The sequence below is a fragment of the Cydia pomonella genome, chromosome 23, assembly GCF_033807575.1.
Source record: "Cydia pomonella isolate Wapato2018A chromosome 23, ilCydPomo1, whole genome shotgun sequence".
Taxonomy (NCBI): Eukaryota; Metazoa; Arthropoda; class Insecta; order Lepidoptera; family Tortricidae; genus Cydia; species Cydia pomonella.
This window is the reverse complement of record NC_084725.1, coordinates 1,679,547-1,707,005: the sequence shown is the minus strand read 5'-3', so window position 1 is coordinate 1,707,005 and position 27,459 is coordinate 1,679,547. Positions and strand designations below refer to the sequence as shown.

Sequence of the window (27,459 nt, the reverse complement as noted above, 5' to 3'; positions counted from 1 at the left end):
ATTAGTTGCCTGTGGAAGAAAAATGATAGTCAGCGATAAAAGAGTGTACCAAAAATGAAATTTTCGCCAAAAACTTAGTATATTTCGCAAAACTTTTTTCGGTACGAGTACAGGTTTGTGTATACTCGTCCAAATGTTTGAGTATTTATACTCGTATAGTAAAAATATGAATGTTTTCATACTCATTCTAATCTAGTGTACTCATAAAGCTCCTAACATCATTAAAAGTCACCATAATTATGAAGTAACAATCATTAAAAAAAACATACAACCGAATTAAGAACCTTTTGAAATCTTGAAATCGGTTAAAAATCTCTGAAATTGAGGTTGGTCTCTTTTTGAAGCGACCTAAAATGAAAATGTATTTTTAAACTAAATTAAATTGAAGTTACCACCATAAGCAATAAGATATACTTAACAAGTTACAGAGAGGAAAATGTCGACAGCGTTTGTATGAAAACCTTACCACTAATATTTTCTCTTAATAAGTTTGAGTAGGAACCTACTTTCTTACAAAGCATTTTCTTATTACGACCTAGTATGAATAGCTTTGTTAGTACGAGTATATAAATTACATCGTAATGGACTAAAGCACTTCAGTTTACAGCCATTTTATGTTTTATAGTAATTGCTTTACAACACTATAACTTATCTGTGGCAGCGTACGAAATCAGAACTTGTTTCCATAAATATATTTTGTTATCAATTAAATAGTGTTGTGTTCATACGGGTGAGTAAGGTTGCCACAGCTCAACGTGGGTGCGGAGTGTTAAGGGCGGCAACGCGCATGTAGCATCTCTTTCGTTGCAGGCGTCCATAGGCTACGGAGACAGCTTACCATCAGGCGGGCCGTAAGCTTGTCATTGTCGTAGTATAAAAACGATTAAGATTTGTAGTTATAAGAGATTTTTATACGGAGCCCATTCGTTTGATTATATCCGATGCATTTAATTATTATTACTACGTATACACCGTGTTTTTTTTTTATTTCAAGGGTGCATCCCTGAGCTAAAATTAAGTAACTTTCTCAAAGACTTATATTCTAATGAACTCCATTTCCGAGATAATCAATATTAAATTTTTATTTTACGAGTATACGGCCCTTACGAGCGTATACACTTGGTTTAGGGCCTCTTTACATATTGATTAGTGTTAAGTATGAGTTAATACATTTGCTACTAAACGTAAATACTATCTCGGACGATTTGTGTTCAAAATGACATTGATATGTCACAGTTTTCAATTGTTTCGTTGAGTTAAAAGTGCACTCCTAGTTTATAATTTGAAATATAAATATTTATTTCAATACAAAAACTATTATATTGTTAATTACTCTAAAAAAATATATATAATTTAGTTTATAATTTAATTATTTACATTACATATCCGTCTTTGGGTAACCAACTTAAGAGACATGGTCGTCCATACAAAAAGAGAAAACGTTTTTCCACTTCAAAATATTTTCCATTCTCCATGTTGTTTTAGTATGTTATTGACACAATAAAAAACTAGGTTTTCCTTTTTTTTTTTTTTTGCAAAACAAAAAAAAACAAAAAATCGAAACCTATAAACCTAGAATATATTATGCTGAAGCTATCGACATCAAAATCAAAGTGATTTTTTAAGATTTAGGTAGGTAGTTAGTGGAAACCGTTTTCTCCCGAAATGGAATTTCATAGACAAATTACCGTTACTTAGATTCAAAAAGCTATTCTTCCCTCTTAAGTATGTACCTATATGTGGCATTATCTATGAAAATGGACCTTATTGTCGATGGCGCTTATGCCGCACTGCGTCGCGCAGCGTTGTATTTGTATCGGAGCATCGTTTTTGACGGCGGAAGCGCCATCGACTATTAAGGTCCCTTTTCATAGATATAGTCAATTTTCATACAATATATGCAAGGCTCTCCACTTTGCTTTTCACGTCCCTAACTCCCCACAGCTCTCGCTTTCCAAGTGAAACTCCATCGATATTCTCACGTAATACAAGTTCTAAATATTCCCACATAACAAACAATGCTTTTTGAACTTCGTCGTTCACACAGTTTATCTTGTTTAGTGAAGTTTCATTTTCGTTTCTACGACGATTTGTACCGTGCTCTGAATAGCCTAATTTGATTTGAGAAAGTGACGGCCGGCCTGACGTGGAGATCTTGTCTCCAAACAATGTATTAACCGTGGAGACTACACGTATCTGTTAATATTGTCTAATAATATTGACGTATGGAGCACGCGTACCTCATAAGATACCTATTTACTCTAGCCTTGAAGAGATCCAGATTGTACTCATGCGGAAACAAAATACAATACAATAAAAAGAGCTTATAAAATGTCTACCTTCGTCGTGACCTACCTTTAAGGTGACCTAAATCGAAAGTCACGTCCACGGAAAGTGCCGTTCTAAGAAAGTGACATCCTCAAAAAGTGAACCTAACTCGAAAGCGACGCCCTCAGAAAGTGACCTACCTCGAAACTGATGTTCTTAGTACGTGACCTACCTCGAAAGTGACGTCCTCAAAAAGTGACCTAGGTAACTTGAAAGTAACGCGAGTGATATCGGATGTCGGATAAACGTTGGAGAAAAACAGCTGGTAGAAAATGCTCTGTGACACCAAATCCTTTTATTTTTGCATTAACGCTTTATTCTGAACAACAAATAGGTACAATTTTAATGTATAAATACTATAAAAAGGCACTTTTTTCTTCTTTGTAGTCGTATCCGACATCTGATATAGGATCGGACAATGTGGAAACGCGAATATGTCCTACTCCGCCTAAAGGATCACTCACGCTACACCGGCCAGGGCCATTTTCTATGACAGCTGATCGGTGATCACTTGGTGCTTTCCATAGAAAACGAAGCGCCGGAAAATCCGGCCCGGCCACGGCCCAGTCTAGCGTGAGTCATCCTTAAAGGCTTACCTATGCCTATCTTTGACAGCTAGTAACCCTAAACAATAAATTAGCTCATCATTTGTGTGAAATACGACAGTTACCGATTAGCACGATTGTATGTTGGGCCTGGCTTGCGTGATCTGATGACATTCATATTAGGCTTGTATTGTAGTCTAAATATTACGTTCACAGTTCACACCCCGATTTCGGTCACTGAAGTATAATGAAGAGTGAGCTCCCTCCCTTTAAGAAAAGAGTGTACTCGAATAGGCCTACTAGACACTTGGGATTGCTGTGGTGGTCATGGTCGACAGTTTAACGTAGTATGCATAGTTATCACATCGGAAGAGGCCAAATGAACAGACAACATCACGCTATGAATAGACATATAGTAAACGCCCCTAATGGGAAGGGCACCAGTAATGGGATGGTATAGACAAATCCTGTAAAGTATTTACCATCAGTTTTAAACGCTTGCAAGATTTTACCATAAACAAGAGCAATACAGTTGCTTAAGTTTAATTTTTCAATGATATTTATTAGTTTGAAAATTAATGGCGTCACACATCCCATGACTAGAGCAAAAAAAAACATAGTTTTAATTTATTAATAATATTAAAATCAAATGCAGCAGCTTTGATTAAATACATAGAACACATAAATTACAAATAGGACATTCAACTTTTAACGTATAAAACGGTAGACATTTTACAGGTGTCGGTGAAATATCTAAAATACTCCAAATTTTCTTTTAAATATCCCATGATTGGTGCCGTTAACATATACTCTCAACGTCCTTCTAAAGAATAGGTTTCAGTACTCCATAAGTTAGTACTTTTGTTTTACCCACAGATAATAAATAAAACAAAAGTGTGAACTTGAAAGATGAATATCGCCAACCTGACAGCCCGATTGTCCGCCATGACAGTTCCTCGTTCATTTGTCTAGTCTATGACAAGACTTGCTTTTTTATTCGATTTAAAGGTCGACTGAATGAGAAAAATAATTGCACGTTGTTGTGTTGAATTGCATTTAAATTAGATTTTATGTGTCATTGTGTTGAAGGACAAAAGACCATTCCTTAGATGGCTTTTCTTTTATTGAAAACAGGGTATTTACCGTGGATATTTGTGAACGTGACGTCATTCATGTTTATGATACAGGCGTTTGGCTGTCAATTTAACAAGCCCTTGGTTATGAAAGGTAGAGGCAAGCAACAGAAACTCCTTAGGCAGAATTGTTGCAAGTATCCAGCTGTCAGCTATAAATAATAGTTCAACATCTCTCCAGAGTAGCGCTAGAGTAGCTAAGAACCTAGGCGTTTTTGACGGAGTGAAGTGCGCTGTCTATGATTAGATTTTTTTCTCAAGTATTCTAGGTATTGTAGCGCCACCTAATTATGGTATTTTGTCGGACACTTTTTGGTATGTGGAAATTTGTTCCTTGCCTCTACCTTCCATACCCTTGGTAATCGTTTGTTCTTGTCATCTGTCATTTTGAATTTTTATTAGTTGGAAATCGACAACATTTTACAAATGTTTGATAAGTTTCAAGAATAAGGGAGTACATTCACAATTTCCCAACGTAATATAGCGGACTCTCATTTTATACCTATTAATCAGAAATTAACAGTCAGATAACTAATTATATGTCTTCCAGCCACCAGGTGGTGTTTGATTGAGCTTCCCATTTTGAAGCCGATGTCGTTTTGAGAATATGTTTAAAAATGTGTGCTCATTAATGTTGTTTAAAGTATAATATTGATAGCTTAACGCGTTTAACCGATCTTTATCGACACCCGGTACTTGTAAAGTCCGGCTATCACTTTTACTAAAATCAATTCACGAACGTCATGATCTACGAACACACTTTTGACATAGGCGAAAACATCATAGATGGACGCCATTTTTTAAAACAAGAAAAAAGTCAAGCACAAATACTACTGTGGGACTAAGTCAATTTGTGTAATAATGTCCTATAATATTTATTTTATTTATTTAGTACGAGTACCTACCTATCTACACTATTATCTATAATAGTCATACATAGAAGTAGGACAAGCTTACGGCCTTTTTGATCGTTACTTACTCTGATTATAATGAGTAATCTACACGCAAACCCCGGAAACTTCAATTAATGACATCATCCTCATTATCTCTTTATCAGAATGTATGTTACGAGTAAGTAGGAATGTACTAACATTAGGTAGAATAAATAGGTAATATTAGAAAAGTGGAAAAACTCACTGTCTCGGGCGAGAATACTCAGCTTCCGAGACTTACCCTTTGACAGCAAACCTTATGCTACATATCCACCTTAGGTAAGCGTCTAAATAGCGACATCTACCATAAAATTAGGTATTACACTTCTCAAACAAGACATGAGCTCGAGCCAAGAGATAGAGGTGGATTGTCAAAGAAAGCTTTGTGGCCACAGTAAATTTACACACGATTAAAACTTTTAGAACGCCAATTGACTTTGATCATTATTCTTTCACTGATATTATGTGTTAAATTTGTTAAATATCATAAAGTGGCGCTTACCGGGCATCGGCTAAAGGTTGTGGCGTCATCGCTCGAAACGATGCCGCCATACCTTTGACCTTTGATCTATTTAATAGATGGCGCCACTTTTTGATATTTATCACATATCAGTGAAAGAATAAGGATCAAAATCAAAAGTTTTAATATATGTTAAGGTATGTTAAGTATAAATTTAAGTTTATTGACGTCCGGTCTGGCATAGTAGGTAGTGACCCTGCTTATGAAGCCGATGGTCCCGGGCTCAAATCCTAGTAAGAGCATATATTTGTGTGATGAACACAATATTTGCTTCAGAGTCATGGGTGTTTCCTATGTATTTAAGTATTTATAATAATATATTATATATATCGTTGTCTAAGTACCTACAACACAAGCCTTATTGAGCTTACTGTGGGACTTAGTCAATTTGTGAATTAATGTCCTATAAAATTTATTATTATTATTATTTATTAATCATGTGTCGAAAGATGGCAGTGAATTTACTCTGGCTACAAAGTTTTCTTCGACAATCCATATCTAATCCTCTTTGGTTCGAGTATCGCCCGAGACAGTGAATTTTTTCACTTTTCCTTTAGCATTAAAACCATCTGTGCCAAGTAAAATATCTTTACAAACACCTCGCCAACTTTAAAGTAGCTTATCCACGTACTCTCTAACAAACTCGTAAAAAAACGAATGCTAAAAGCACAGAGCCAGCCCATTAGACAACTTGAGCGCTCTAGGCCGCTCTAGGGCTCTCTAGCGCTCTACGCGCTCTAGCGAGAGTAACGCGACACAACTGATGTTGACCCAGTTTAAGATAAGGTTTAGATTGTAGGATAAATGAATGAACATATGGAGACACTGGGATTATACTCTTGACACCATTTTGTGAGGTAAGTGAGAAACAACTCATTGTGTGTTTGTTAGAATTTTCTCGACGAGTATTAGTTGACTGTTGAAAATAAAGTACAGTAAGCTATAAAAGCTTGTATCAAAAATGTGGTTTGTGACAAAAATACACTATTGTTTTTTTTTCCGAATGAAACTCAAAAGTTGGATATAAACTATCAAAATCCGGGTTCATGTACCATAGCAATAAGTCGTAGACATAATGCATTGTACATGACTGCAATAAACAAATAAACAAATGTTGGCGAATATCGATTTTAACAAATTGACACATGACGCCTGTTGTCCGTTTAAGGCGTCTTGAGCTTGAGACGTCTGTGGGCCACTTTACGTTGTACACTTTACTTTTTTTTGCTATTTCTACTAAGAATTAGGAGCTTTTTTGATACTAATAGTAAGTATATAAAATAAGTCAAAGCAACGAAAAATTTACGGAAATTCCGAAGCACTAATTTTCTCTTATTAGGATCGAAAGAGCGCTTGTTTCTTAGTAGAAATAGCATAAAAATTGAAATAAAGTTTAGTTTAGTATGGGCCTTAGATAGCGCAAGTTCAGAGGGCCTATCGCGAACCACGTTCGACGTGTTGCCTCTTTGTCACACTTGTAAATTCATACGCAAGTGTGACAGGGAGGCAACACGTCGACGTGTTGTGACGACGTGGTTCGCGGTAGGCACTCAGACTCTGCCCCGTTGCGAATTGGGGACTTCATACACATTCAAGCACCGAATAAATATTAGCAGTGCCATTACGCCCACTCCCGGGGGAGTCAGTTTTCCTCTAACATTCCTTATTCGTGACGGACAGACGGTAATACGATATTATGGAGAATATGCAGAGTATTTTCTTATAAGTTATTAATGTCACCATAGAAATTTGTACAAATGGTACACTACCAGTAGCTACAGAAATATGCGATTGCTCGTAGGAATGCGTAGTGTATACGGTGTATTGAATGAATCTAATAAAATGTGACATTATCTATGAAAGGGGACCTTATTTTCGGTGGCGCTTACGCCATTATCAACGATGCTCCCATATTATAAACAACGCCGCGCTACGCATTGCGGCGTAAGCGCCATCGACAATAAGGTCCCTTTTCATAGATAATGTCACAAATAAGTTTGTATAATGTATGAGTAGGTATGACACAACATTGTTAGCTTTATTTTAGAGCGCACTATTCGTCAACAAACTGTCCTCAGTTTGGCGAAAAAATACTTACGTTTTCTCTTGAAAAAAAAAACAGATACTTAGTTTAGTTTAAGTATATCTTTGATGATTCATCGCAAATGATACTTTAGTTGGGACTACTAAGTATTAGGTAACTACCCGTGACAGGTAGCCGCACTCCTCTATTTTCATAATCACATACCTAAATCACAATGTAGGAAGGGAAAAAAACAATAAAAATAATAAATAAATAAATATTATAGGACATCATTACACAAATTGACTAAGTCCCACAGTAAGCTCAATAAGGCTTGTGTTGAGGGTACTTAGACAACGATATATATAATATATAAATATTTATAAATACTTAAATACATAGAAAACACCCATAAATCAGGAACAAATATGCTCATTACACGAATAAATGCCCTTACCAGGATTTGAACCCGGGATCATCGGCGTCGTAGGCAGGGTCACTACCACTACCCACGAGGCCAGACCGGTCGTCAATAAATACACAATAGTAATAAAAGATTTACAAAAAGTTTATGAATTCGTACATACATTCCAAAATGCGCGTTATCATCTCAAAACGAAAGCAGCAGCACTCCGATTCTAGCTCAAAGCCTAAAAACCTGAAACCTAAATCTGGGAGCAATAACCCTTATGTAAGCAGTGCTTGCGAGGTATTGCGGCACACCCTAGGGAGGGGTGATCTATCGATAAAGTGGGGAATGTTTGTAACTTTCTTTGCGTTTTTCCTTGAGAGGTCGATAAGTTTTGTGGAACCCTTATTCATAAAACTTAGCAACCTATTACCAACCTCTGTTAAATTTTGTCTCTTTCTAATAAACAGAAATCGCAAAATGTCAGATAAGGACAAACGATAATCAACATTTGATAGAACTTTGTGAAATAAGTAGCTAAGTAATTAACTTTAAACAGGGCATTTGTTTGACGTATGGTTAAGTAAATCAAATTGTGGATCATTTTGTAATATATAAAAGTAATAATGAAAAGGAACTCAAAGAGTAGTCATGTCCACAACTTTGAAATTACGTCAAGGCCGGTTTTACAACCAGAAAAAAATGAATACAGGATGAAAGCATGTGCAAAGTGTGTAGTACCTTTATTGTACATTTTTTGTTTAAGGGGTTTAAAGGTAGTCCAGTTTCTTTGCTCATAGGTACTCTCGTAACAATGTATTCACCAGAAATAAAGCTTCATTACCCATTCGAGAAGAGATATATATTACATACCTAGGCAGTAAAGCAAGAAATGTCGCCTCGGCCGAATAATATCATGAGACCTGAGGTTTTCTTATTTACTGACCAAGCTGTGTAAATTATTTTTCTGCTTGACGGAGCCGGCAAGGGGCATCTTCGTTTAGCGGAGCAGATCGAAAATTAAGTTTTTTATGTGTTGAAAACCCACGACATAACAAGTTCTGTTCTCTGGGTTAAAAAAAATTTAGGCTACTTGGAACATTTTTAAACAGAATAAGTAATCGATATCGACGCTGTCCAATCCTTAGTGCGGGGCAATTTTCACAGCGTATCCGCTGAACCCCAATAACCTGGCATTTCCTCGCTCTGTAACCTAATACTTGTTATATGAAGTTTCTGTCCCGCAACTTGTACTCAATTTAAAGTTCCCATCGTTCGTACTTTATACTTATACTTTATTTACCCGTTTTGATATTGTTTCATAAAGTGGAATTCAATAGGAATAGCAAATTATGTAAACAAATATGATGATTCTAAAACGCGTGCTTGATAAAATGAAACATGGACCAAAAATAACATCGATAAGTCAGTTATAGATTAATAATTAAAAGATGTAACAAATTCTACTTGCTGTAATTTATCCCGATAAATTTATATAATTTCAAGAATGTAAATCAATTACAAATCCGACCATAATTTATTTATTACATATATTAAGTACTTTAAAATAAAAACGTAAACTGTAGAATACAGAGTCGAAAAATAAGAAAACTACCAATAGGTGTATCAAAGAAGATATCGGACGTGTCGTGTATTTCGCGGTAGCTATCTTTTTATACAATGTTAAAAATATCTAAAACGCTAAGGTAACATCGATAATAGGCATTTCGATATTTGATTTTGTCCATCACTTTAAATAAATAAATAAAAAATATTATAGGACATTATTACACAAATTGACTAAGTCCCACAGTAAGCTCAATAAGGCTTGTGTTTAGGGTACTTAGACAACGATATATATAATATGTAGATATTTATAAATACTTAAATACATAGAAAACACCCATGACTCAGGAACAAATATCCATGCTCACGAATAAATGCCCTTACCAGGATTTGAACCCGGGACCATCAGCTTCGTAGGCAGGGTCACTACCCACTAGGCCAAACCGGTCGTCAAATTTTTATTTTGCTACAAAAACTTCTATGGCTACTTTTGACATATAACCTAACATTGCTATGAAGGCTGTTTTCACAGCAATTTTAACTTTAACTAGATAGGTATATATAAATATAATATTTAAGTGTATAAACTGTTTATGTATGTATACAGTTGCGAGATTACGAAGTAATGAAGGTAAATTGGATTGTTTACATCAATGAAACGGTTATGCATGATAGCTGACGGATCATATACATAACCGTTTCTTAACAAGTACTTTCTGAACAGACCTCTTGGTTTCGTAATAGTAAAGTTGTCATACAAAGATGAAACAAAGAGTGCAAAACAAGGAAAACAATAATTCTTGTTTTCGAATACTTTCTTGTATTAGTCACTCGTTCAATCTTTCTCTTTGCTCTATCTAATAATTTAAGTCATTAGTGAAAATACATAGATATCAGTGACAAAAAGTGACTTTTATTCATCAACCAACAATTTTATTCTTGTAAACCGCGGACATACTGACAGTACATTGGTCTCGTAATTACTTGCGAATTCGTACGGAATGGTAACGCGTTGTAACAGTTATAAATGATGCTGCACCGTTTTTTTCACTAGAAATGTCTAAGCGACACTTATCGTTTTATACTATATCTACATAATTTTTTAGGGTTCTGTAGTCCACTAGGAACCCTTATAGTTTCACCATGTCCGTCTGTCTGTCCGTCCGCGGCTTGGCTCCGTGATTGTTAGTGCTAAAATGCTGCATTTTGGCATGGATACATAAATCATGCATAGCGATCCCACTAACCCGGGGTTAACCGGTTAAACTTGGAGTTACCATGGTTTCCAGTACAATTTGACACTGGATTAACGGTTTAACCGGCTAACATACTTGTAATATTAGTTATAAATTGTTGAGCAATACACTTTTCGTCAGTCGCGACACTCGTGACATCTAGTGTCAAGTAGCGGTACTGATAAATCCGCTACTTGACGCTAGATGTCGACTACGAAAATAATATTTGGTAAGAAAGCTGATGTATGGAGTGAGCATTTTATGCTTACTTCTCTATGGTTTTCGGTACCTTCTACTACAAAAGCACCTCTCAATTTCTTTAACCACCGCCAGAAATACACAAGTAGTAGCTAGACGTATATATAGGACAATTAATCACAACAGATGTTAGCAACAGAATGCACAAGCAATGTGTACGTAGAAGCATTAATTAAACAACACGTGTCTAGTAATTAGTATGGAGATGGACTACTGCACGCTTGGTTGGTTGTGGACGCGAGAATGGTTAATTATTAATAATGAGAAAATGCTGACTTTGCTGAATTAGACTTTTAAGTGGGTCGATTAACATGCTTAAATTTGTTTTTGTTCTTTAAAAAGAGCTTACGAAGTTAGGTTAGGTTATGTGTAATAAACAAACACTAGGACGGAAAATAATAAATGAAAACTAAATTAATTGATACTACAAAAAAACGAATACATGAATAAAATACCTATTACTTACGAAATAGTTTTATTATGGAAGGTAGAGGCAAGGAACAGAATCTCCTTAGGCAGAACTGTTGCAAAAGTGTCCAGCTGTCAGCTATAAATAATAGTTCCAAATTTCTCCAGAATAGCGCTAGAGTAGCTAAGAACCTAGGCGTTATTGAAGGAGTGAAGTGCGCTGTCTATGATTAGATTTTTTCTCAAGTATTCTAGGTATTGCAGCGCCACCTATTTATGGTTTTTTGTAGAACACTTTTTGGTATATGGAGATTCTGTTCCTTGCTTCTACCTTCCATAAGTTTTATGTTTGGGACTTACCTAAGACAATGCGCCCCAAAAAGTTTCAAAAATATACCGTTAAACAATAAAATCCAAACATGCGGTGCTTGCTTCCCGAAACCTCCGCTTATAGGCCTTTGTCCTTCAGTACACCTGCTTGATCTTTCTCGAGCAAGTGTGATGAAAAATGTATACTAAAGCTTACCTTGTATCTAATATTTCTATCATGTTCTTCGTTATTTTAGCACCGGTAGCGGAGAAGATAAGGAGTGGTAGGTTAGCGTGGTATGGGCATTTAATGAGGAGGGATGAATGCCATATAGGAAAAAGAATGTTAGGAATGAATGTTGATGGACGGAGAGCGGATGGTAGACCCAAAAAACGATGGATGGATTGTGTGAAAGAGGATATGAGAAAGAAAGGAGTGAGTGCTGAGGTGACGAAAGATAGAGGAGAATCGAAGAGAAGAACATGTTGTGCCGACCCCACATAACGTGGGATAAGGGCAGGAAGAAGAAGAAGTTCTTCGTTATTTTCCTTTTTCTCGGACCTTGTGCACTATTAACTACTTACCTAATTTCACAAGTGTCTAAGAACTTACCTATTCCAGATTTCTTTGTGGAAGTAACCTATTACCATGAGACCCAAAATGCCCACTTTTCAGTACTTATTTACGTTAATGTACCTTTTTTGAGCGGACACGTAATTTTACTCTTATAAAAAAACTAGAAATAGTACTCCTAGGTTAGTTTGTTCCCGCATTTAATCAGTGTAATTGCTCCTATTCGTCAGAATTACGAATGTGGAGGTCGAGTGAGGTTACTGGCACGACAGTGAGACAGTGATTGTTATATACATACGTTTTATAGTTATAGCACGTTAGCCTTGCAGGAGGGCTAGCCACACGCCAAACGAATAGGAAAAATGTAAACTTAGAATGTACATATTTAAGAGTGGAAAAATTACTGCCTTGGGTTAGACTTAAACTAAGTAATAGCATCTAATAGTATTCTAAGCTTAATAGCATCATTCACAGACGTTTCTACTTGTTAAACATTAACTTAGGAAACTAGGTCCATGACCCCATGTCAATAAATCGCGAAACGTCTGATTTACGTAACTGGTGACCGAAGAGCTGGCGGCTTCCTCGCACAACGTATCAGTATTGCGATACAACGAGGAAATGCCGCCAGCCTCCTTGGTACAATGCCTCAAGGGCCTATTTTAGATATAAGCTAGTTATAGTAATCATCTGTATATATCCATTATGTATATTGTTATTGTAAATAAATACTTATTAAAAAAAAAACTTAGGAAACATGTATACGAAACCTGAATCAGTGTAATTGCTCCTATTCGTCAGAATTACCAATGTCGAGGTCGAGTGATGTTACTGGTACGACAGTGAGACAGTGACTTTAACATTGCGTACGTTTAGCACGTTAGCCTAGTTCAGAGGACCTAGTAGAGCTGACAACCGTACATCGACCAACGCTAAGCGAAAAGAAAAAATGTATACATCGTGTCATTCACGACGACACCCGCTTTGACTCGTATTTATAATTAAAGGATAGATTTGACAAATCTGCGCGTCATCTTGGATGACACGAACATTATCGGGATGATAGGTGCTAGGGTGACGGATGCAGATGCTAGTCCTTTAAGAGATAAATATAATATATATATTATGAGATCAGCATGAAATCTTTTCCCGTGTAATGACGTCATCAAAATGGCTGCCTCGTTACGCATAGTCCGAATCGCAATTATCCTTTCTATACGAAGTACTTAAGTTAATTGTAGCATCGTTATGAGACTGACTAGAACATAGTGAGGGAGTGTCATATTTTCATATAAAATTGGCATTAATGATGACGATGCCACACTTGTTCATTGCAATCGGCAAGCAAAGTTAACTTGGTACGATTGTATTTACTCATTTTCGTATATTTTGAATCAGGGGCGTATTTACTTTTCGTACATTTTGAATCAGGGGCGTATTTACTTTTCGTACATTTTAAATCAGGGGCGTATTTACCCTAGGGCCAACCGGGCCTTGGACCAGGGCGCAGTGTTGGCCGAACGTTAATTAGAAATGACCATTAACCATTACAAATTGAACCGTAAACTCTACGTCCGTTACGGTTTACAGTTTAATTTGTAATGGTTATTGGTCAATTCTAATCAACGTTCGCCCAACACTGCCGGGGAGCCAATCCCCAGGATTAATTTTTTTTTTCTTTAAATCGTTTTTTTCCTTGACTTCTGGGGCGACGAAACTTATTTGCCCGAGAGACCAAATTTTAAAATACGCCCCTGTTTCGAATACGAAAACCGAACTGTATGTAGTCCGTTCGTCTGTATACAACTTGAAACCTTGAAGACACCCTGCACCCCTTAATGACTTACACCATTAAGAAACGATTTCTCATAAATATAAACGCCGGAAAGGTACATATTTGTTTTGAAAACCATCCCTCGCCGCACTCAGGTTTGTTCTTAATGCCATAGCATACAAACTTAATTCATATGCCTTATACTTATACCTACAATTTTCTGATAGTTAGGGCAAAGGGAAACAAGGCCGCGATCCGTTCCGCCATTTTGTATGTAACGAAGCCAAGGTCAAAATTACTTTCAAAGCTGAAAAAACCAAGAAACGCTGATACAACACATGGTGAGAGTAGTTCAGGACATACATGGCTTCGCACTACACGCAACCTTAACATCTTATACACTTAATCCTTCCTCAAGAATAACTCTATTCTTCTTCTTCTTCTTCCTCGCGTTGTCCCGGCATTTTGCCACGGGAATGGGAGCCTGGGGTCCGCTTGACAACTAATCCCAAGATTTGGCGTAGGCACTAATTTTTACGAAAGCGACTGCCATCTGCCCTTCCAACCCAGAGGGTAAACTAGGCCTTGTTGGGATTAGTCCGGTTTCCTCACGATGTTTTCCTTCACCGAAAAGCGGCTGGTAAATATCAAATGATATTTCGTACATAAGTTCCGAAAAACTCATTGGTACGAGCCGGGGTTTGAACCCGCGACCTCCGGATTGCAAGTCGCACGCTCTTACCGCTAGGCCACCAGCGCTTGCTTTGCTAGCTAAATACTAAATAATAACAAGAGAAACAATACTTAAGACTTAAACAAAATTAAACACTTCGGTTCTCTAAAATGACTCTATTGATAGGTGAAAACCGCATGAAAATCCGTTCAGTAGTTTTTGAGTTTATCGCAAACATACAGGCAGACGCGGTAGGGGACTTTGTTTTATAAGGTGGAGTTACAAAGCCAAGCCAAGCAAGCAAGCCCTCCATCATCTGGCTAATGATAACAGCGTTTTTACATTGTCCGAGTCTGATCCGATATCTGATGTCGACCCACTTTAATAAATGTTTATTGTTCAAAAGAAGACATCAACGTAAAAAAAAGGACTTTAGGATAGGGTACTTGTTAGGTTAGTTTATATTGTCTCTTTCGCGCCTGTACCGATGAGCCAGTGCATTAAATGGTTATAACGCGAGCGCACGTCTTTTATTTATCACAGTGGCGACGTCCGGGTTTTTTTTAAAGTACTCACGCGATATAGACGATCATAATGAATTCGACGATCGGAAATTTACCTGTTTTTGAAGTCGGCAATGACTGGAAGGTGTTTAAGGAAAGATTAAGCATCTGGCTCAGTGCAAACGCAATAATTAAAACAGAAACGGGGGTCGAGCCCGGGGCCCGGGGGGGTTTCGGCGTTGAGGTGTTTTTTTTTAGCCGACATCCGATATCGGCGACTACTTACTTACAACGGTTCAAAAAGACCTGAAACAAGCAGATATGAACACAGGGGGCCTACCGCGAAAACCGAAATTCGCAAATTGCGGGGATCTTTCTCTTTTACTCTCACTAAGACGTAATTAGAGTGACAGAGAAAAATGCCCGCAATTAACGAATTTCGATTTTCCCGGTAGCCGCCCAGGCTCTATATGTAAATCGCCCACGCCAGGCGAGCTATGAAAAACCGGGCACCTACGCAATATTTTTATGTGATGAGAACTTGTATCGTGTAGAATTCCGAATTCGAAAGAAGATTATTAACTTACTAAAAATGAGGGTATTCATATGTATACCTAAGCATTATATAAGAATTCGCAGTACGGACCCAAGTCTACCCTTATCAAATGTTATTTAACATTAAGTAACTCAACTACGGCTCTAGGGTCGATTGACATGATTGATGTTTTTTGTCCTTTCAAGCCGTATTACGTTACGACAACATTAACATATTATTAAGTATAAATATACATAAATAATAATTCAATATTATATTAAATTCTTACACGAATAGACTAAGTCCCACAGTAAGCTCTGTAAGACTTGTGTGGTACTCAGACAACGGTATATATAATATAAATACTTAAATACATAGAAAACACCTCTAGAGTTGCAGGCCTCCATAGGTTACGGTGACTGCTTACCATCAGGTGGGCCGTATGCTTGTTTGCCACCGAAGTGGTATAAAAAGAAAAAAAAAACATCCATGACACAGGAACAAATATCTATGCTCGCCACATAAATAAATGCTCTTACCAGGATTTGAACCCGGAACTATATCGACATCATAGGCAAAGTCACTACCCACTAGGCCAGACAGGTCGTTAAGCACAGGTATTCATTGCATCCATATAAAAATGTATGCCCCGAAATAAGCTGAAATAAATATCAAGATGGCGGTAGCACGGTCGCATTTTTTCGCTTATCGCCATCCCTGTCACGTTCTAACAAGTATGTAAGTGCGAAAGTGACAGGCATAATGACGGGCGATAAAAGTGCAACCCTGCTGCCACCGCAGTACTAAACTGTAAATGTACAGTCAGCGTCAAATACTTTGTAGCAACCAAAGTAGCCAAATAGTTCGGTACACCATATATTTAGTATGGTGTACCGAACTATTTGGCCACTTTGACTGCTACAAAGTATTTGACGCTGACTGTACAAGAATCTGAAATATACTAAGAATAAATAAAACCGTCAAGAGCATGTCGGGCCATGCTCAGTGTAGGGTTCCGTAGTTACTCTTCCGTCACAATAAGCTAAACTGGAACTTAAAGTATAGTAGATTGTTAACCAAGGGACGAACTGTGGATGTACGTCTTTTTACTATGAAGGGGAAACTTTTTGCGATAATTCAAAAACAGCTAAATTGATCATGTCCGCTATAGTTTTAATTTAATGTCTTTCTTAAGCTCTAACTTCCACGATTTTTTTCATATTTTTTTGACATATGGTTCAAAAGTTAGTTTTTTTTCGGAGCGATTATCTCCGAATATATTCACTTTATCAAAAAATGTTTTTTGAAGACCCCTATTAGTTTTGAAAGACCTTTCCAACGATATCCCACACTGTAGGGTTGAAGCAAAAATAAAATTCACCCCCACTTTACGTGTAGGGGAGGTAAAAAAAAACATTTTTAGATTTTATTGTACGACTTTGTCGGCTTTATTGATTTATATATCCATGCCCAATTTCAGCTTTCTAGCACTAACGACCACGGAGCAAAGCCTCGGACAGACAGACAGACAGGGTTAAGGGTTCCTTGTTGACTACGGAACCGTGGCGCAAGAAATAACGGACATATTTACGTTTTGTTCAAGATAAGCTTATTTAAGGCGCGAGCCCCCTCGGACCACGAAGCCGTAGGCGTTGGCCCACGTTGCCCACGCCTAACGCTACCTCTGACCAAGGCCTCCAGTGCCCAGCAAGTATAGAATCGAACCAGCATCCTCTGCTATCACAACAGGTGCCTGAGCCATTCGGCCACCTAGGTCACGGCACCATTGGTCGAATTTTTCAAGTATATACATTTCTTACTAAAGGCATTACACTAAACACATTAACATAATACACCATAACACACGACCAGACAATTAATTTAAGTCTATATATGAAAAAGCAAACACTTTTTAACATATAAATGGCTCAATCATCCTCCGAACCGCTGTAACGACCTGTTAGTGATTGGCAATACCAATATCGATACCTTTAGGACGACAAGGCGTATCCGCCTTCTTCGCCAACGGCGTTTACGACATTTGAATATATCGATATCGATGAAGGCTAAAGCCGGATCTATTTCACACTTGACAATTGAAAAATGTCTTGCTTGATTTTAAATAAAATAAAAATATGTGTACTTAAATATTTTTCATAATTTATTTAGAACACAGTCACATATACTAATGGATTTGTAGTACAATGTAGTGTTAAGTACACTAATCATCAATAAGATAAGCTTATCTTGAACAAAACGTAAAAATGTCCGTTATTTCTTGCGCCAGGGTTCCGTAGTCAACTAGGAACCCTTAACCCTGTCTGTCTGTCTGTCTGTCCGAGGCTTTGCTCCGTGGTCGTTAATGCTAGAAAGCTGAAATTGGGCATGGATATATAAATCAATAAAGCCGACAAAGTCGTACAATAAAATCTAAAAATGTTTTTTTTTTACCTCCCCTACACGTAAAGTGGGGGTGAATTTTATTTTTGCTTCAACCCTACAGTGTGGGATATCGTTGGAAAGGTCTTTCAAAACTAATAGGGGTCTTCAAAAAATGATTGACATCAAACACAGACCTGGAGGTTATTTAAAATATTATTTTAAGTTAAATCACTAATCCACCATATAGTTAACGATGGTATTTTATTATTTGACGTATTTAGATTTTTGTTTAATTCATTTATTAATCTGTATTCGTTTTTTCTTTTTATTTCGATGGATCTTAAGATCTGCGTCTAATTAACAACTGGTTGTCAATGAAGTCGTTTACCTACATTTTATTTTGTTATACCAGTATGTATTTTTCATTAATAATTGGTCAGTAAATATACATTTCTAATTAGGTACCTCTCTGAATTGACCTGAGTTACAGATTGAAAATTGACCGGATTAAACCAGATCTATTTCAAACAAATACCTAATGTTTGCTGACACAAAGCAAACTGCCCATAAAACTAGACTCATTCCAACTCAAAGTTATAATGTAACAAGTGCACATAACTTTCATACACACTTACTGCATTTACGATTTTTGCATTCTATGTAACAGTTACTCTAGTCAAAAATGCATAACGTTTTGGGGGTTCTAATGATACTTACGCCCTTATTTGTAACCAAGCAAACGTAAATAAACATCATGGCCGGCACATGGCCAATGCTATAAATTATTACGTGCGCATCGGAAATCGAAAGTTATGTCCAATATATGGTTCCGTGTATGGATGTTTCACAGTTACTCACGCATTATGCTACTTATGATGTCAGACGTTGGCACTATTTATTAATGGGTCAAGCCATGGGCACTCCTAACACCGACATATTTGGCGAGAGTTTTCAGTAACAAAACGTGTACCTATTTACCTACCCTACTACATTATACAAATATATAAAGTCGTTCTCACCATAGCTGGTAAAGGATCACTTTTTACTTCGAAATCGTCGACTTATAATAAATATTGTATTTTATTCACAAGAGTGCTAATATAATTTTCTTTTAAGTGATGATTTTGAATGATAAATATTGAATAACGTTCATTTAAATTTGATTTGTAACATTTTACAGCTAGTATGTTCCTCGAGTTGTTGTGGTGAAGAATTTTCTGTTTCGCTCGGGAGATCGTTTAACCCTCGTGCCTTGAAACCCTCGCAACATTTAAGATTCCTCTTTTTAAACCACCTGCTACGCTTATGGTACGATTTTGAAATCTTTTGCTTGCTCGAGAGTCAATATTAGCACGAGTAAAAAAAAAAGTTGCCCTTTTGTATAGCAAATAACTATTATTTTAACACATTGAGCCTGTATAATAATTTATACGTACGTAACTAGGTACGACAAAGTACAAATTATTTAGCTACTTCCGAGAACAACTCAACACTATGTATTTTGTAGTGTGGAATTTGTAGATGACTTGAATAGAATGGCAACAACGAGGCGGAACGACATGCAAACTTGCTTTCTAGGTTTTTGTTAGAAGATCAGCGTCATCTTGCTTTGTGATAAATTGATAATTATAATTATGAGGCACGATAAAAAATATTATCTGATCGGAAGTGTCTAGAAAAGGTAAAATGTTTTCTCTATGAATTTTTTGTCAGAAGAAATTTCAAATTTGTTCGATAGGATTTTTTATTGTACAGTAAGCGCCCCAACTTACGTCTTTAACTTTATAGAGAATTGGATGCTCATGTTACCGACTGTACTTACGAGTAAGGCTGACGTTTTGTATGTATCTACGTTTCTTAAGCTAAATGTAAGAACATCTCTGTTCACGAGAATACGAATTGCTTTTCATAATTTAATAGGCGATTTAGTATTATTGCACACGTACCAATTATTTTTAATGGTAAATGTTTTATTTTCATATTTTGTTTCATATGTGTCACTTAAGTCACACATATGAAACAAACATAAAAATAAAATTCATGTTTCATTTAAATTTATTCTCTTAAGAACACTTTTAAATGATGTGAAACTAGAAAAAGTTGCATCTTGTCGAGATCACAAATTCTCCGCGCAGCCATGCCAACAATATTGAAAACATCGATAAACCACTTTCCATCACTAGCTCGGATATTTTATCGCCGACGCCCATATCGACGAGCTATCGAATTACGCTCGATACTTGTACGAGTACGTATATGTATTATGTTACATCACATCACTACACTAACACATTCTCGATAATCGGAATTGATTTTTAAGCTGCGTATAGGCTTATGTAACATATCCTATCTTATTACATTTCATATCAATTTACCTCTAAAATCCATATCTATATATATTGGAGGTTGTTTAAGGGGCTCCCTAACGCCAATGACCTTCGATCTGAATCCATTAGTTTCGTAATGTTTTCTGTAGCTTATCATTAGACCTAGAGATTTTTCTAGCACGAACAAGGCAACGCAAGAGACTTCCTTCCAATATTTAGTGTATCGATATATAATATTATCGTCATTATCGATACCTTATAACTGTTATAATAATGTCTTAAACAAATGTGGCATGTTTGGAAATAAATGAACAAGAATTACGAAACTAAAAATTTGTTAATAATTGACGTACATACTTTATATTTTTTATTTAATCGTATGGCATAACATAATACAGAAGCATATAATAACCAAATTTTTTTTTTAAATGTCAACACAAAGACCAGTCAGCCATTTGACGGCTTCGTCGCACAGGGATATCAGGTCTTCTGGAGGACCGGCAATATAGCGCAATATGGGGCAGTCTTCAATTATGTGCTGGATAGTCTGGGTTTCAGCACCGCAAGCGCAAGCAGGAGAGTCCACCCATCCACAGCGGTGTTTATATTGAGCGCAACGTCCGTGGCCGGTACGAAGCCTGTTGAGTTTGCACCAGTATCGCCTCGGAAGGTCCGATCCTTTTATTTTGGAGCCAGGTGTAATTCCGGAGCCTAGTTTTTCCGCCATTAAGGAGTACCACGTCTTGGACCATTCATGTTGCAAGTCGAATTGGCCATCCACTAGTTCCTTAGCGATGTTGTACGGGGGCTTCCTTGATTTTAGACGGTGGTAAGCGGGTGCTATAAACTCTGCATAAGTAGGGAGACGAGGGTCGTTTCGAATCTTGGCAGCTTCCCTAAGAAGGGCATCTTTCCTCCTTAAGTCCGGTGGCGCAATCCGAGAGAGCACTGGCAGCCAGTGGCAAGGAGTTGATTGGAGCGTTCCGGAGATAACACGCATGGCTTTGTTCAGCTCGACATCCACTTTGGTGGCATGGGCACTGCCAAGCCAGGCCGCTGCACAATATTCTCCCGTGGAAAACACCAGAGATAGCGCCGAGGTTCGTAATACTTCGGCATTTGCTCCCCAGGAGGTGCCACTAAGTTTTTGGATGATGTTGTTACGAGTCTGGAGCTTGCGAGCCGTTGTGGACAGATGTTGATTGTACGTCAAGGAGCGGTCGAGGATGACGCCGAGATATTTAGGAGAGAACTTGTGTCTAACAAGGGACCCATTTAAATGAACTTTGAGCTCACGCTTTGCGAATTGATTGTGCAGGTGAAAACAGCACACTTCTGTTTTGCTTACACTTGGTGTTAGTCGCCAGGTTCTAAAGTAGTTCGCCAACAGTTTCAGGTCACCAGATAGCGTAGACTCCAGGCTGTCGAAGTTTTTGCTTTGAGCTACGATACAGATGTCGTCGGCGTAAATGAACTTACGTGCGCTGGTTTTTGGGAGGTCAGAGATGTAGAGGTTGAACAATATAGGTGCCAACACGGATCCTTGGGGCAGCCCATTACTTAGGTTTCTGACATCGCTAACATTTGAGCCCAAATAGACGTTAAACCTTCGCTGAGTAAGCATGTTAGAGATCAGGTTAGAAATAGGCAAGCTTGGGACCACCGAAAGAAGCTTGAAGATTAACCCCTCCCTCCAGACCGTGTCGTATGCTGCAGTAAGGTCGACAAACACGGCACCTGACTTCAGTCCCTTCTGGAAACCGTTTTCCAAGTGTGTAGTAAGGGCAAGAACTTGGTCTGTGCAGCTCCGTCCAGTTCGGAAGCCCGCCTGTTCTACCGGGACCACACGATCTATGAGGGGCGCTATCCTGCGGTAAATGAGTTTCTCAAGAAGCTTATAACAATTGCTAAGCAGCGCTATTGGTCGGTAACTGGAAGGGTCGTCTTCTTTTTTCCCCGGCTTCAATAGTGCTATGACTTTCGACTCCTTAAAGGATCTGGGAAGTTTGTTACGGCTGAAAACGTCAGAAAAGAAAAGGGAGAGCCATTTCACAGCATTAGGGCCCAAATTAAGCAAAAACTCATTATGGACCTCGTCTGGACCTGCGGCTTTCCCAGCTTGTAGCCCTTTAATTGCGTGGTGGGTTTCTTCGGCCGTAAAAGGTCTACCTAGCTCTGGATCTTCTGTGAAGTTTGATTTCAGATCCTTGATCTTCTTCTTTATCTTTTTTGTTTCAAGTTTGTCGCCCTTTGCTCTGGAGGTCGAAACCATCCTGTTCGCAATTTCGTTTGGTTTAATAGAAGCGGTCGGTCGTGGTGATGTCGTCTTCCCCGTAAGTTTATTCAGAACATTCCACGCTTTGCGGCTTGACCGCTTGAAGTCCATTGACTCCACTGTATCCTTCCACTTCTTAACCCGGTTCGCGTCTAGGGAAGTTAAGAGCTCAGACCCCAACGAGCAATCCCCAGTAGCCTGGTAAGATCTGTACAGGCTTTCGCTTTCGGTGTTCCATCCTGGGATGTACTCCTTCCTGAAGCCTCTACAAATGTGACGTTTTGCCGACGATTGGACCAAACCTAGGAATCTGTCGTAGTTTTTTGCTTTAGGAGGGATGAAGCGAATTGCAGCGTCGATAAATTTGGCGAAACTGCTCCAATCCGCACGCTTGAAATTCCAGCGAGGAAGGGGCATTGAGCTAACAAGGGGGATCTTTGTACCCACATTTACAATTACTGGTCTGTGCTGGCTGTTTGGAAAGTCTTTCAGAACTACCCGGTCTGCAGAAAGGGGTCCGCCCAAATCATCTTTGGTAACGAATATTAAGTCGGGGTTGTAGTCCTTCTTCCATCGAGCCGAATGGAAGGTCCCTCTATCCTTGGCGTCGAACACGAGGAACAAATTATGTGTTTCGGCCCACTGTGCAAGTGCTAGCCCATTGGTGTCGTCTGCGGAGTAGCGCCATAGTGTATGGTGACTATTGAAATCGCCAGTGTAGATGCATGGATGACCAAAGGTAGGTGGGCCATTGTTTGCCCACTTGGTTAGCGGAGGCTTATATATATTGGCTATTTTAAATTCATCTACCTGAGCGACGATGATAAAATTGTCGGCGGAGGCGTCTGCGAATATCACACTACTATTCTTTATATCGGCTCGACAGTAGGTGGCGATGCCGTAGCTGCGGTGGTTCAGCGCTTTGAGAAGTGTAAAGCCGGGGATGAGTCCTCTATTTTCTAAGTCTTGATCGTCCCTGGTATGGGTTTCCTGTATGGTTAGGACGTCGATTTTATTTTCTTTCATTAGTCTAGAAATGTAGTCGCATTTCGGTCTGCTGATACCTTCTACATTGATTTGACAAATACGGACTGATGGTCCGAGATCTCTGGTCTGAGTGCTCATTGTGATAGTGTATCTCTTTATAGTATTCGCTTCTGTTAACTTGCTGCGAGGCTCTTAGTACAAAGTGCAGTGCAGCGGCCAAAGTTGATTACTCTTTAGCACCACCCTGTCTTCGAGATACTTTATATAAAAAACCATGACATATAAATATACAGAGATTGCCTTCCAAATGGCCATCACACAATAAAACCACCATACAGGTTATTTTACATGATTCTCGAAGTAATCTATCAATTTTTTACATATTTTCGGACGTCATACTGCTTTGAGTCTATGAAAAAATCCACTTTTATAGACTAAAAGATGTTTCAACTTCCACTGATGTAATGGGGGTAGGTATACCGGATACCATAAGAATAAATAAATAAATAAGTTCCTGCTTAAATGTGGAAAATGATTAAGGTTGAAGGGTTGGTTATCGATAACAGGATTGTCGATGTTTTTGTTTTGTCAAGCACTAACAACATGACATTCGTGCTAGGAAAATCTCTAGGTATACTTATCATATTAACAGCAACGGCTGTAAGCAATACAGTATATCATATTTACTTCAAAGTTCACTGTCTTCGAGATATTTGGCATCACAGTTGAACAATTTTAGGCCAAAAAACTGGTTTACTGGCCATAATTTTTTTGTTAATTAGTTTAAAATTAAAATCTCTGACCAGTTTTTAGAGACTTCAAAGACAAACCCAAATGTGTAGATATCGTACATGTAAAATCCTTCACAGCAATCGAGTAACGAAAAATGTATTTTTTTAGACAATGTTAAAAAAATATATTTAAAAAAATTGTGTTAATTTCTTTCAAAATCCGGCAGACCAGAACAGAAATAAAAGATTGAAGAATCGATAGCCGTTTGTCTTATAATTCTACTTATAGTGCAAATGTAGGAGTAACGACTCAAAACTAGTCAGAAATCGATGAAAGCCGCGGGGAGCCCCTTACGAGTTCCATGCCAATGTTGTCTCAAGGAACTACAGTATGGGGTTCTTAAAAAAAAAGATTAAAAAACAGTTTTGAATGATTCACAGTTAGTTTCACTAAACGTAAATCGACCGGGATATAAACCGTGCTTAACTTTTATATTCTTTTTGAGCTCCCGATATTTCGGCGCAGTTACAAGTTACATGCATCTTGTTCACGTGTAACACGGGATAACGTTAAGCTACTCACAAGCTGTATTGAACCTTTAAGTCTAAGGAGAGACTTTGCCTCCTTGTGTGTGTTCTACCGCTTGTACAATGGGCTGTGCTCTGAGGAATTGTTTGACATGATGCCAACGGCCACTTTCTATCACCGCACCGCTCGCCGTCGGCAGAGAGTTCACCCTCACACCTTAGAACCTAAATGGTCGCGTACTGTGCGGTTCAAGAGGAATTTCCTCCCGCGGACGCTCCGGCTGTGGAATGAGCTCCCTTCCGAGGTTTTCCCGAGGGTCTACAGTATGGGGTTCTTCAAAAAAGGAGTGTACAGGTTTTTAAAGGGTCGGCAACGCGCATGTAACACCTCTGGAGTAGCAGGCGTCCGTAGGCTGCGGTGACTGCTTACCATCAGGCGGGCCGTATGCTTGTTTGCCACCGTCGTGGTATAAAAAAAAAAAGCTAAAAAACAATATAAAAGGTAATCACGGTTCACGGTCCGGACGATTTAAGTTAAAAAATAAAATAAAGAATGTAACACTCCTGCCCGCGTAGCCAACGTGCATATCGTTCACGCTCCGTGGCGAACGAAACGCAACTGTCACAGTCGCACTAATATGAAAGAGTGATAGAGAGAGATGGCTACGCTACGCTACGGAGAGGAAGTGGCAGCTTACCTCAGACGAGCCGTAAGCTTGTTTGCCACCGACTGAACTGGTATATAAAAAAATCTATCAGTAGTTTCAAAGAGGTGTAAAAGAGTATGGAATATTGTTTTAAGACATCGATTTATTTTAAAACGAAATCACATTTTCATACAAAAATAGTCCTCATATCCCTCTCTGTATATGAACATTATTGAAAATATTTTGTCACAATTTGCTGTATATCGACCACTATGCCCCTACGTTAGATTTTTTTCAAATTAATTATAGGAGTTAGAAGCATTTAAAATTTTGTGTGAAATCTTTTTCTCTCCTAATTTCTATAATAATACAAAAATCTATAAAAGTCAAACGTAGAGGCGTAGCTATGGTTAATATACATCAAATTATGTAAAAATATTTTCGAAAATATCAATATCCAGAGAGAAAAACGTAGTCCACGTTTGTATGGAGTATCGGCCGTCCTTTTTCCTCTTAATATGACAAGCCAGTGAAGATTTCGCACACAAAAGCAATGACAACGACTTCTTTGACACGCGTGACCCCCTAACCCCATTTATCCATTCCTAGTCGCCTAGAATTAGGCTTTTATCGAATGTATGTGTAGACACGCTTAAAGTATAGGACGTTTTAGAAATACTATAAAGGGCTAGATCATAGATTATTATCATTTGATGAACTGCTATTTTAGAATTGATGTATGATATGGTTAGGTTTGACTTTTTTTCAGTGTGGCCAACCGATCATTTCATTAAATGATTGCCACATCATAAAATGATCAATTCTCGTTCAAAATTCAGACTTTGCAAGGATATAAGAGAAAACTATTAACTATATATATACAGGGTGTCCCAAGACTATGGGACATCAAGGGAAAGTACCTTAAATATCGTAGATAGGATATTTTGCTGAATGAAGACTTTACTTTATTTTTAAAAGTCAGTAATATTGCATTCAAAGAATTTCTAAAAAAAATTTGAAAATTGCTTACTTTTACTGGGAATTAAACCGAATCTTGAAATTTTAATCAAAAATTTTACTGTATTCATTTCTTTTGCAATGTAATATTTCTGAAATGACTTATTTTTTATGCATTCTTTCGATTGGCATCATAAAAATATAGAATGTTTTTTTTTTCACATTTGAGTCGGTTCGATTTCCAGACAAAGCAACTTATTATTCTTAAATCTTTGAATGCAGTATTACTCAGTTTTGAAAATAAAATAAAGTCTCCTTTTAGCAAAATATCCTATGTCTTATATTTAAGGTACTTTCCCTTGATGTCCCATAGTCTTGGGACACTTAAGTACCACTTAAATACTAATTCAGAATACGACATTATGCAACTTTTATACGAAATGCAATTTTTTTTTCATCCTGTCAAATGCAAACATACATTCATTCAACGCCAACCTTAAATAAATCTAATTTCTTTGAAAGAAGGATTCAAATGGTCATTTACCCTCTTTAGAAGTAACAATGAACTTCCGAACAAGATCAAAATAAAATTTTTTAGGGTTCCGTACCCAAAGGGTCAAACGGGACCCTATTACTGAGACTCCGCTGTCCGTCCGTCCGTCTGTCCGAGAACCGTGATAATTAGCCAGTTGAAATTTCTACAGATTATGTATTTCTGTTGCCGCTATAACAGCAAATACTAAAAATAGAATAAAATAAATATTTCTTTCCAATCTCGAGATTCTCATCCAATCACCGAAGTTAAGCAACGTCGGGCGGGGTCAGTACTTGGATGGGTGACCGTTTTTATAGATAATGGTACGGAACCCTTCCTGTGCGAGTCCGACTCGTATTTGTTGT

General features: G+C 37.8%; 1 protein-coding gene across 6 annotated transcripts in view; it reads left to right on the top strand.

The window, feature by feature from the left end:
• LOC133530810 (uncharacterized) overlaps positions 1–27,459 on the top strand; it is a 116,790-nt gene that overhangs the window by 52,739 nt on the left and 36,592 nt on the right. The window lies entirely within an intron of this gene.